Genomic DNA, 12,999 nt, shown 5'->3' with positions numbered 1-12,999 from the left:
ATATATATATATATATATTCATTCTTATGCAGTTTTAGTAAATAAAGCCTTCACTAAAAAACATGTAAAAGATGATTTAATATCCAAGATAAGTAAGCTGTACATATAAAATAAAAATAAATTCTAGACATTTTTAGGATATATTATATAATTAAGATCTATTATGTAATTCAAATAATAAAGCCAAGTTACTCCCTAAGTAGATTTAAACAACTTACATTTAAGTTAGAATACTTAAAAGAACATTATCTTAAACCACTTTATGCAAAAAAAAAAAAAAAAAGAAAGAAAGAAAGAAAGAAAGAAAAGAAACAAAAAACAAAACAAAGGGAGAGTGGGGGGGCAGCATCAAATCACAAAGCATACAACCTTCTAACATACAAATGGCTTAGCAGGCTCAAGATCCTGAGTTTGATCCTCAACACAGTTACATACTGTGCCCTCCCCTTTGTTTTGTTTTTGGGTTGGTTTTTTTTTTTTTTTTTTTTTTTTGCATAAATCAGTTTAAAGATAATGTTCTTTTAAGTATTCTAACTTAAATGTAAGCTGTTTAAATCTACTTCTTAGGGAATAGCTTGGCTTGGCTTTATTATTTACATTGAAATACCGACATGGCTGAAACTAAGAAAATGGATATACTGATATATCCTCCTGCCTAAATCTTCCCCTGCTACTTATTCTCCTGGAATAAATAATCTATCATTTTTCAGTATTTTTGATTCTTGCATTTCCTTCTCTAACCCTTAAAGTTCCCTAGTTGAAAGAAGATAATCTTATCATTAGCACTGTAATGATAATAACATCACTACAAACAGCAAAACCGGCCCTTACCACTGGCTAGCTACTGTAATAAACACTTGCTAAACTCATAGGAGTGTTGTTATTCCCATTTCTAAAAAGAAAACAGAGAAGTTATATGGAAGTTGCCCTAAAATCACAGGAAAATTTTACTCACAGACTTTGATAACCATCCTAATACAATTCATCCTATTGACAATTTAAGAGCCACTAAAAACAAAATATGACTTTAACACTAAGGCAGTCTATGTATCCATTAAGATGCATGTATGTATTAACTTCTTTAATTTTAAAAAATTCTGAAGCTGACAAGCTGGCTCAGTGCATAAAGGTGCCTACTACCAAACACGGTGACCTGAGTTCTATCCCTAGGATCCACAGGGTGAAATGGAGCTTACTTCCACAAGTTGTCCCCTGACCTCCAGGGACATGCAAAGGAACACAAACAAACAACAAATAAAACTATAATTAAAAAAAATTCATAGTATTTTATGTGTATTTGGCTGTGTATATATATATATATGCATATATACATATATACATATACACACACACACACACACACATATACACACACACACACACACACACACACACACACACACACACACACACACACACACACACACCAAATGTGTTTGATGCTTTCGGAATCCAGAAGAGGGACTCTCCTCAAACAAGCTACAGATGATTGAGTACCAGCCACCATATGGGTGCTGAGAAGCAAATCTGAGTCCTTTGGAAGAGCTCTCTGACCTCAATAAGCTTTTTAAATAAAAGAAAAATTTTGCTTTACAGTTAACAGTTCAAGAATACTCATATAAACAAGTTATTCTCATTTATTCTCTAAGTGTGTTTTTCTAGGAGTAAAGTTTGCTAAACAACTGACAATATTCTATGAAAATTACCAGCCTTTTCAGATTCTGTTGTAAAGTTACAGAAGGACCAGGCATGTTCAACCTGAGGTTCACATGTGTCTGAGAACAGTTATGAGTATGCCCCAATACACTTATAGTCAATGTCATGTCACAATATCAAAATGTTGGATCAGAGCCAGGCAGTGGTGGTGAATAGCTTTAATCCCAGCACTCAGGACAGGAGACAGAGGCAAGTGAGTCTCTTGAGTGCAAGACCAGCCTGATCTACAGAATTCCAGGACAGCCAAGGCTACACAGAGAAACCCTGTCTTTTAAAAAAAAAAAAAAACGGGCTGGAGTGATGGCTCAGTGGTTAAGAGCACTGACTACTCTTCCAGAGGACTTGGGTTCAATTCCCAGAAACCAGAAACCATATGGTGGCTGACAATCACTAATCAGATGCCCTCTTCTGAAGACAGCTACAAATGTACTCATATAAATAAATAAAACTTTAAAACAAACAAAAAGCTGGATCAGCTAGATATTGTATTTGAGTGTACATACCTATAGAGTACAGATATCAATATCAAGTGTCTTCCTCAATTACTCTCCACTTTATTTTCTGAGACAGACTCTCCCAGAAACCCATGATTCCATTGGGACAGAGAAGTCTCTTGCCTTAACCAGCACTGGGATTATAGACACACACACATCTGTTTTTTTATGTGGGTGATACACGGTACAAACTCTTATCTTCAGGCTTGCATTATCTTATCTTCCAACTGAGCCATCTCTTCAGCCACAGGCATTTTACTTTTTCCATCATAAAACAATAAATACGTGGACATATATACATGTGTATGCATAAGTAGCTTTCTAGCACCTTACCTATAATTTACAAAACCTGAAAACAATACAAATAAGCTAAGGGATATAAACTATGGCATATTCATACAACAAAATACTATTCTGAAATAAAAACTGATTACTGATAACCAAAACAGGATGAATATCAAATTACACTGTATCAAGTACAATATGCCAGTCTGTAATCTCTGTCCTTCAAAGGCAGAATCATTACAAGTTCAAGGCCAGCCTAGTATACATAAGACGTTTCAGGACAGCCAGAACTACATATGGTAAGACATCATCTCACAACTTAAAAGGCTGCATGCTGTGTGATCCATACATAGAATTCTAAAATAGGCAAAGCCATAAAGAGAAAACAAACAGTCAGAGAGCAGACTAACTACACAAAGGACTGGAAGAAAAGTGAGATTATCAAACAAACTATTCTTCCTGAATGTAATATCTTTTACACAGTTATGTGTCTAAAACTCAACACTGCTATATGTAAAGTATAACTTAGCAAAGAATAATTTTAAACCACAGATGTGATAGAGTCTTAATTATTTCCAATAACAGAACAAGATACTGGCGGGAGGACAAAAAAATTTTTTTCCATTATATACTTTGCCTAGAAATCTAAAGAATGTCTGTAAACTCCTAAGAGGCCGAGAGATGGCCCAGCGGTTAAGAGCCCTTGCTGCTCTTCCACATGACTTGGTTCTGAGCACTTACATGGCAGTTCATCAGAGTCTGTAACTCCAACTGCAGAGAATCCAGTACCCTCTCCTGACCTCTAAAGGCACCAGGTACACATGTAGTACACAGACATACATACAGAGAACACACTCACTCATGTTAAAATAAATAAAATGAAAAATCTTTCACACACACACACATGTCAGAGAGAGGAGGTTGTCAGTTTTGGTGGTAAATGTCTTCACCCACTGAGCCATCTCACCAACCCCAACTTATTTTACCTTATTTAATATTGTATGTGTATGGCATGTGTGAATGCAGATCCATACATGCCACAGTGTACATGTGAAGGTCAAAGGAAAATTTTTAGGAGTCAGCTTTCTTTCCATTCTGGGTTCCAAGATCAAACTCAAGTCATCAGACTTGCACAGCAAGCCCTTTTATCTGCTGAGCCATCTCACAGGAGCCACAAAGGTGATTCTCAACCTGTGGGTCCAGACCATAGAGGTCACATATCAAATGTTTACATTTTGATTCATAACATTAGCAAAATTACAGTTTTAAAGAGCAACAAACTAATTTTATGGTTATTATCAAAGGGTCGCAGCATTAGGAAAGTTGAAACCACTGCTCTACAACAAAAATCTATAAATAACCAAATGGTTCTATTTTATCCTATAACCTCTTCCTACTGTTGATCTATGTAACTGCTTCACACTAAGATTCTGTAATTGGCCAGGCAGTGGCTGTGGTGGCAGCATGGTGGCACACACCTATAATCCCAGCACTCAGGAGGCAGAGGCAGGTGGATCTTTGTGACCCCAGCAATGAGGCAAAGGCAGTAATACTTAACAGCATTAAGTATTTTCCATTTTCTCTAGTCCCCTAAATATGTTCTTATAAATGCAAGATCTCATCCATACCAGACTACCTTTCTTCCCAGTTCAAGTTCTCTGTAACCAAGCTCCTGTAGGCCATTTTTTTCTTGACTATATCCCAGCCTCAGTGTTAAATACATAAAGGGTTTTAGCTCAGTCCTTTACAAAACGCCCTTCCCCTTCCAATTAGCACACTTCAACTTATTCTTGCAGGCTCAAACTTTGTCAACTTCAAATTGCTGTCTCTTACCTACATTCAACTGATCAACAGATGTATACTTTCTATAGGGAGCTAACTAGCTAGCTATTTTCCACTGAATTATCACTTTGCCCCAGCCAGCCTTATTCAAGACTATTTCTACGTATACTACAAGATCACTGTTTCCAATCTTTCCATAGCTCTAGGCACATTACCACACAACACCTCCTCCCTGACACTGTCTTCATTTCAAAAGCCTAAAAGGACTCAGTGTAGACAGAAGAAGAAATTCCAGTTTTCTTGATTTTAGTGACTAGAGTCTAACAGTTTGTAGACCACACTTTAGCAGCTTATCTTTAACTCCACAACCCTCTATTCGGTGCTGGCAAAACTACAGCTAGTTTTTACATTGATTTTTGAAACCTGTTCTTTTTCCTAACTATAAAGAAACATTCTCATTAGAGAAAAATAGTCTCAAAATAAAAAGCACCAATAGGCTAGAGCTACACTCCGTGGTAGAGTGCTCGCCTAGATGAATGAATAAGGCCTTGGGTTCAATTCCCCAGCCAAAAACGAGGAGGAGCAGTCATCACCACTATAACCCAATAAAGCATTTTTAAAATGGTATAGGCCAGACCCTTCCAAATGGAAAGTTAAAACAACAGGTCACTGTGATACTTTGCAAGCAAAAGATAGCAAGTAGCAATTACACTTCTTTACTCAGTCTCCAAAAACTAAACTCAAAAGAACAAGATGTTTTACAGGAGAAGTGCTTTCACAAACCGTATACTGCTCTATATAGTCTCAACTCTTCCTAAGAGAAGTAGACCGTTTATACTGTTCCTTATCTTTTTGTCTTTTTCTAATTCAATTAGTCAGCAATCACAAAAAGTATTAAGTTGATGATTTAGGTATACATTATCCTTATTACAAATATATCCCTCAAGAGCATGGGGTGCTTTATAAAAATTATCATAATCCAGCTAAACAGAATCATCTGCATAAGATGGCAATAAGAGGAGGAGGCAGGTAGATCTCTGTGAGTTTCAGTCCAGACTAATCTACATAGCCATTTTTTTAGCCTAGCCAGTCACATGGTGAAACCCAGTCTCGAAGAAAAAAAAAAAAAAAAAACAATTTTCCACCTTAGAAATTTTAAGCATTGACAGCTAGAGCAGAATACAATACACCTCAAGAGATGTCCCACTGAGTGAAAGAAAAATGAATTTGAGCTTCATTTGTAACTCTCATCTGTGTTCGTTTTGTGTCTTCCATCTCATAAAACACAAACATATACTTTGTAAATTAAACACCAAGATATTAAAGATTAGTGCTCAAACTTTTGTACTGATGGTGTAAAGCAACCAAAAAGCCTAAACACCAGAGGCCTCAAGTACTGCTTTATTATTTAACTCATTTTTACCCCTCCACAGACTTAAACTACAGAGGTTAAGTCTTGGTGTTGAAAAGAGAACAGAAGCTGGGCAGTGGTGGCGCACGCCTTTAATCCCTGCACTTGGGAGGCAGAGGCAGGCGGATCTCTGAGTTCGAGGCCAGCCTGGTCTACAGAGTGAGTTCCAGGACAGCCAAGGCTACACAGAGAAACCCTGTCTCGGGAAAAAAAAAAAAAAAAAAAGAAAGAAAGAAAAGAAAACAGTATAACTACAGGAAATGTCCACAAGTTCATCACACTGTTTTAAAAAAAAAAGAAATTTAAGGTAACATAAGTTACAAAAAATTACTATAGATTATTATTATAGATAAAAAGTATGATTATAGAATAAGATTACAGACTATTCATCATGAGAATATAAATTTCACATAGGAAGCTTTTCTTGTAAGTATTCCAATTGATAACAGATGATGAAAGAGTTAGTAACTGTTAAAGTCAAGCTGGATAGAATACCTCTACTTTTATGGATTCTCCTGGGATGATTCAACTGGTTTGACATTAGGTTGGCTGCTTGAGCTTCTGAATGTGTTTTGTTTGTTGGCTTTTTCTGACAGAATCTCCTGTAGCCCAAGCAGGCTCTAAATTCACTATGTAGATAAAGTTACCCTTAACTGATCCACTGACATCCACCTCCAAAGTGTTGAGATCTCACATGTGCATCGCCACACCCAGCATATCTTGTGGGATTTTTACAATGAACATGTACTATAACATTCTGAATCAGATACTTTAAAAGCAAACTATATGAGAAGAGGTGAGGAGTCGGGGAAGAAAGAGATGGTAAAAGGTGGGAAAGGTAAATAATATATCTTCCATCCTATGTGGAATATAAATTCAACATTATACATGTTATCACAAATATATATGCATGATATATATATATATATATATATATATATATATATATATATATATGAATGATACGAAATCAGAAGAGGTGGGGAAAGGCCACCATAGAAGTGGGAAGTAAAGGCCAATGGGCAATGGGCACATGAATTTACGTGAAAAGTACAATGTTATACATGAATGAGATTATTTTTACACTAAGAAAAAAAGATATTTTTAAGCCAGCGAGATGGTTCAGCAGCTGAAGAAGCCTACTGCCAAAAGTGACAACCTTAGTTGAATCCTTAGGACCAACAAGGTAGAGAGAACTGACTTCAGCAAGTGGTCCCCTGACCTCCACATGCCCACCTACACGCCCACACCTACACATGCACACACACAATAAAAATATAGTAAAAAAAAAAATAATAAACCTAAAAAAAGTTACAAGGGAGATAGTTCAATAGATAAAGTGCTTGTTACACAGTCATGAGAACCTGAGTTCAATCCTCAACACCTAAAACGTTGTGTATTGGTGGCTAGTGACTGTAATCCCAACACTGAAGAAGAGGCATAAACAGGTAGATATGTGGAGTTGGAAGGCCAGCTGCTGGTCAGCTTAGACAAATCCAACTACAGAGCACTGGTCCCAATGAGAGTCTTTGTCTCAAAATACAAAATGAGCAGTCCTCAAAGACTGGCACCAAAGGTTAACTTCTAGCCTATGCTCAAATGCACATACATACATATACTTGCACGTATCGATGCAGCCCTAGAGCTGGACTGGAGCTCACGATGTAGACCAGGCTGCCCTCAAACTCAGAAATCCTCATGCCTCTGCTTCCAGAATGCTAGGATTAAAAGTGTGTACCATGCCCAGTACAAACTTAGATAATAATAATAAAGAATTCCCAAATCAATAGTTTTACCATTAGCAATGTATCCTTTTTAGTGCTATTTTTCAGTAACCACACTGACTTCATTACCCTGTAATATGCCACTTGCCATTTAGAAAACCCAGTTCTGGGGCTGGAGAAATTGCAGAGGTCCCCTGGGTTTGGTTCCCAGAAACCACATGGAGGCTCACAATCATCTGCAACTCCAGCTCCAGGGTATCTGACATCTCTCTGACCTCTGCAGGTTTCTGCACATACACAGTGTACACACATACACATAAAATAAAAAATAATAATAAAGAAATAAAAACACACTTCTAGAACTTTTACACAAAACATGCTAAGTTCTTTGCTCCAACCACCTTCCACTGCAGCTCCAAAATAAGAAAAAAGATCAAATGCAGTTAAGTGTAATTTGCTTGATCCTTGCTGGCATTTGAATTGGTGGGCTTTACTTCAGTTCCAGTTCCCAACCAGGACTCACTCTGCAAGATGAGATTCACTCTGCTGGAGCCCCTGCAACCCCATGACTATTTCTGTAACAGATACAAGTGCTGAAGGGTTTCTCTACTTCAATTGCCTTCTCAGTGGCATCAGGAAATTCTGCATTTAACAACATGTTCCTGGTTTACCTCTGCTCACTAGCCAACTCTGTTTATTGGGAGGTTGAGGGTGAAACAGCGCTTCTCTGTTGTAGTCCTAGCTGACCTAAAACTCATTGTGTAGACCAGGCTGCCCTCAAACTGAGAGATGCACCTGCACCTGCCTCTACCTCCTGAGTGTTGGGATTAAAGGCATGAGCCACCACTGCCTAGTGACAGTGACAATCCAACTCTTTCATGAAAAGCTTTTTAAAAAAGAATTCTATTGCAATAGTATTCTATCATTACATTTTTTAGCTGTTTTTCATGTGCTATTCCACTTGCTCTTCCCTCACAACCTATGAAATAAGTAGACATTGTTCTTCTTTTTTTTTGGGGGGGGGGGGGGGTTCGAGACAGGGTTTCTCTGTGTAGTCCTGGCTGTCCTGGAACTTACTCTGCAGACCAGGCTGGCCTCGAACTCAGAAATCCGCCTGCCTCTGCCTCCCAAGTGCTGGGATTAAAGGCGTGCGCCACCGGCCATTGTTCTTCTTTTTAATAATGAGGGAATGTTATATGGCTTGCCAGAAACAAAAGGAGTAGCACTAGGAAGACTCAAGACCCACTGAGCTATCCACTATCACACAAAAACAATTTTCATTTTTAGTGTAGGATACAAGTATCAACTTTAAAAGGCTTTTAGTTTCTTCATACAGTACAAAAATGAAAATGAAAGCACACCAGTATCAAGATCACAAAATTAAGATTAAAAATAGCAATGACATGTAGTAGTAGTCTTGAATTACTGGGAACCCTAGTTCAATCCAATATGGATGTGACCTCATACTTAATTTTAAATTGGTTCCACAGATTATGAAATTACATAGAAATCCACCGTCAACAGTCTAGGGAGCTAGCTTAGGAGATGGAGGCACTGACAGCCAAACCTGCAGCCTGAGTTTCACCCCCAGGACTCACATGATGAATGGAGAGAATCAACTCCTACAAGCTGTCCTCTGACCTACACATGTGCACCATTGCATGCATGCACCCACACTCATACTCAGAATTTCTAAAACGTAAAAACAAATTCACCATTTAAAATACATAACTGGGTAATCCGTAAAAAACAACTAGACATAAAGCATCTACAAACTTCTCCCAAACATTCTTAGAATTGTGTCTTCATACCAGATTATGAAGTGCCCTCTGTGAAACTTGACTTGATTTCAACATAAAGAGAATTACAACAGCATAAGCATGTTATTTCTCCATAATTGCAACATGCACTCAATTTCCTGAGCACTTTTGGGAAATGTATAAAATCCATAAGCTAAAAGCAAAACTCAGAACAGAATACTATTTTTGGAATCTTAGGACAAATTTATAAGAGTTGTATTTCTTTTTTAGTTTCGTGTGTGTGTGTGTGTGTGTGTGTGTGCACGCGCGTGCGTGTCACATGCGCGCATATGTGTGTCAATGCACACGTTTGTTCTCTCCTTCCACCACATGGGTCCAGGGGATCAAACTCAGGTTGTCAGGCCCTGCAGTATGTGTCTTTACCCAGTAAGCCATCTTTTCTGATTCTGTTTCCATTTCTTAAGACAGGGTCTTACTATGAAACTCCGGCTAATACAGTACTTGCTTACGTGGCTGGACCACAGTCATCTCAAACTCTTGGCAAATTTAGCCTGAGTTATTATTTCTTTTAAATAAAAAGATACACTTTCCTATATTTAAAAAAATATATTTAAAATGTGTAACAACTTGGCCTCAGTATGAGCTCTAAATTATGTAGATGAGGAAACTCAAGTCCAGAAAAGTAATATCCCAACAGCCATTATTAATGCCACAAATGATCCAGATCTGCCCACCAGCTCAGAATGTCCCATCAGTGTATTCCACCTCTAAAATGTGTGAACACCTCAAGTTTTAAATGCATTAAGACTTAAAAAGAGAGTTCACAATCTACAGAAAACAGAATCTCTTACAGAAAAGTCAAAGTTTTAAAGAATGAAGACTCCCTCTTCAATGTAAGACATCAAGTGATTTTTAATAATTAATGCTAGTGTTTCTTATACTAATAGTATTCATTTGCTTTTTAAAAAATCTGAAAATTCTGCTGAGAACTATGATAAGTAGTGGGGAACATGGGAAACAAAGCAAGACAAGGTTTCTGGTCTTAGTGAACAATTGGGTGAGCCTCTCTATGAATCGTCAGAATACAACCCTATGCAACTGTAAACACTTTCTTCCACTTCTTCCAAAACTGTAACAATGCTCAACACACCTTTGAAATATGAATCTAGCTCCTGATAACTCAGAATTCCACTTTACCACAGAAAGTATAAACTTGGGCTGCTAAGAGGGTTTTTAAACTGACTTTACCAGACCTCACAGCATGGAGCAAATTTCAAGAACTTTTCACAACCTACAGTACACCTTCCAGGTTCACAAGCCTGGTCTCAAATGACTGTAACACACCCTGCCACCCTCCACTTCACTAGAAACCTGAGTCAGATGGTTTAGAAGGAACTACAATGTTGGCATGTTAGAAGTCACCTTTAGGACCCCTCTGTGGGCCAGAAGCAGACTTCTTGCCTTGCTTCCTTTATTTTCCTCTAGTTCTTTGGTGTATCTCTGGATGTACCTTCAGTTAAACAACATTTCACTTGCTAAGATGTGTTCTAATGCCTTGTGAGCAAATTCATTATGCTGCTCACAGTTACCTAAAAAGTAAAAAATGGTAGGGATAAAATATGTCTTCAGAGGCAACCACTCTAACCTTCTAGAAGCTTCCAAATTTAGTTTAATAACATATTGCATAGCGTTTACCCAAAACAGTGTCACTCTCTAAACTCTTCTACTCGCTCAAGTCATGGAAAAGAAGTCTTTCACTGGCCACCAACGCATGTTATTTGGTTTCCAAGTAAAAACACAGAAACATTGCAGAATCTCAAAGGGCTCCTTCACGTCCCCACAAACAAAATCATTTTGATAAAGAACCATCTATCATTCAATCATAACCTCTGTTCACATGAGGAACGAAGCTGAGCCTCCACTACAAGAGCATATGCACTTTTAATACAAAAAAACCCCTAAATGTCAAAAAGTCAAGTGGATGTCAAGATAGTAAGAAGAGTAAAAATGTAAACTTCATTCTGACGATGACTGAACATTAATATCTAACAGGAACCTGTGTGTAAAACTCACAAGTGAGATGATCAAACTCCAGGTGGCTAATAGAATGCGCAAACTCTACTTCAAATTTTTTAAATAAGTTTTATGGCCCCAACATCACCACCTTGGGTCATGAAATGCAATACATCCGGTACAATTTCAACCCAAGAAATAAAATTAATCTTTTGTAGAGCTACTTGAGCAGTGTTCCCTGAGCTCTTTCTACCACCCCTGGACCTTCGTTCCTCTTCAAGCACTACCAGGTCAGGAGGATGCCCTGCTGCAGTTAGGCTGAGGCCCGCACAGCTCGCCCGTGGTTTCCAACAGCACGACCTCCGGCCTCTCGCCACTAAGGACTCCCACACTCTCGGCCAGGGCTTCGGGCCACACGCTCACCTCCCGGAGGCCCGGGAGCGTTTTCCAGGGCGCCCCAGCCGCAGCTCCCAACACTCCGAGAACTACCCACCGCCAGGTTCAGGATGGCCGCCGAGCTCGGCGACCCCGCCTCCCCCGACTCGCCCAGCCAGACCTCAGTGCTCCATTCTGAGAGCTTGCCCCGGGAGGCCGCGGCCACCCCAGCCCTCGGCCCGCCGCCGCCTCCCCGGCCGGTGACAGCCGCCGCACCCGGCCCAGGCCCGCCCCTCCTCCAGCACCTCCTCACTACCGGAGCCGGAGGGTGGGCTTCTTACCAGGCGGCAGGACATGGCGAGGCCCGCCAACGCACGGCCTCCTCCGCCACCCCAGGAGGCTGCCAGCCAGGGTCGGCGGGGCCCAGCGCCTGGGCCGCTGGAGCGTCTCCGCTGGCTGCTCCGCCGCCGCCGCTGCCGCCGCCTTCTCACAACCACAACAACATGGCGGCAGCGGCCACACAGAGCGCGCTCCCGAGACCGATCAGAGCTGAGAGCGGGGGCGCGCGCGCACGCTCCGGCGCGCAGTCCGCCGTAAGGTGGGGGGAGTGGGCTGCCCGTCACGGGATGGCAAGGGCGGGACCTGGCGCGTAGGTCACGCCCCAGGATGTGGGCGGGGCTGCAGGTCGCCAGAATGTGGCTGCAGAGAAGCTTCCAGAGGAGATGGACATAGAAAAATGAGAAGTGAATAGATAAACCGTTACAAATTAAGAAAAAGAAAAACAAGGATTAGAAAGATTTTTCAGGAGGCTTCTTTTCCAGCTTAATGGACCAAGACAGCACCTCAGCTTACTCTACTTTCTATTAAAACTAAGAACAATAGTGATATTTTTTTCACCAGCAAGTATGGTCAATATAAAACTAACTTAGTAAGGTACATGTAAATATAGGTAAATATAGTGTGCTATAAGTTATGCCCACAATACAAGTTCAAACTGCCTCAACCTTAGCTCCTAAAAAAAAATCTCAGTGCTCAAAGAAAAGCAAGAGGGGAAAAAAAAAAAAAAAAAAAAACCTACTTACACTGGCCTTCAGAAGAACCACATAGTCTAACACTGTAATATCTTATTTTAGGTGACCAGTTCTCGACCTGGGGGTCTCAGCTATCCTGAACATCAGCTATTTACATTATTATTTGTAGCAGTAGCAAAATTACAGTTATATTACAGTTATGAAGTAGCAAGAAAAATAATTTTATGGTTGGGAGTCACAACACATAAGGAACTGTATTAAAGGGTCACATCGTTTAAAAGGTTGAGACCTACTGTCTTAGGTTCTAACAAATCCTCAGATACGTTTCTTTCACTTCCTCAGATGAATTTTAACATGACCTTGATTTTTCCAGAAGACAAGTAAATGAAACTTATCCCTGTATTTGTT

The 12,999-nt window shown here is 39.7% G+C and overlaps 1 protein-coding gene across 7 annotated transcripts in view; it reads right to left on the bottom strand.

Annotated features, from left to right (window-relative positions):
• The window catches only part of Mtmr3 (myotubularin related protein 3), a 94,817-nt gene extending 82,676 nt beyond the window's left edge, over positions 1 to 12,141 (bottom strand). For 2 of the 7 annotated variants that reach the window (XM_034508313.2, XM_034508312.2), the window contains exon 1: positions 11,902 to 12,046. The gene's annotated coding sequence lies outside the window, so the exon portion shown is untranslated. Of the gene's footprint in view, positions 1 to 11,901 lie in introns of all 7 variants that reach the window. The other 5 variants (XM_034508318.2, XM_034508316.2, XM_034508315.2 and 2 more) reach the window with 5 other exon arrangements.
• Between the last annotated feature and the right edge of the window lie 858 nt (positions 12,142 to 12,999).

The sequence above is a fragment of the Arvicanthis niloticus genome, chromosome 7 (genome assembly GCF_011762505.2).
Source record: "Arvicanthis niloticus isolate mArvNil1 chromosome 7, mArvNil1.pat.X, whole genome shotgun sequence".
NCBI lineage: Eukaryota > Metazoa > Chordata > Mammalia > Rodentia > Muridae > Arvicanthis > Arvicanthis niloticus.
This window is presented reverse-complemented; position numbering and strand designations above follow the sequence as displayed.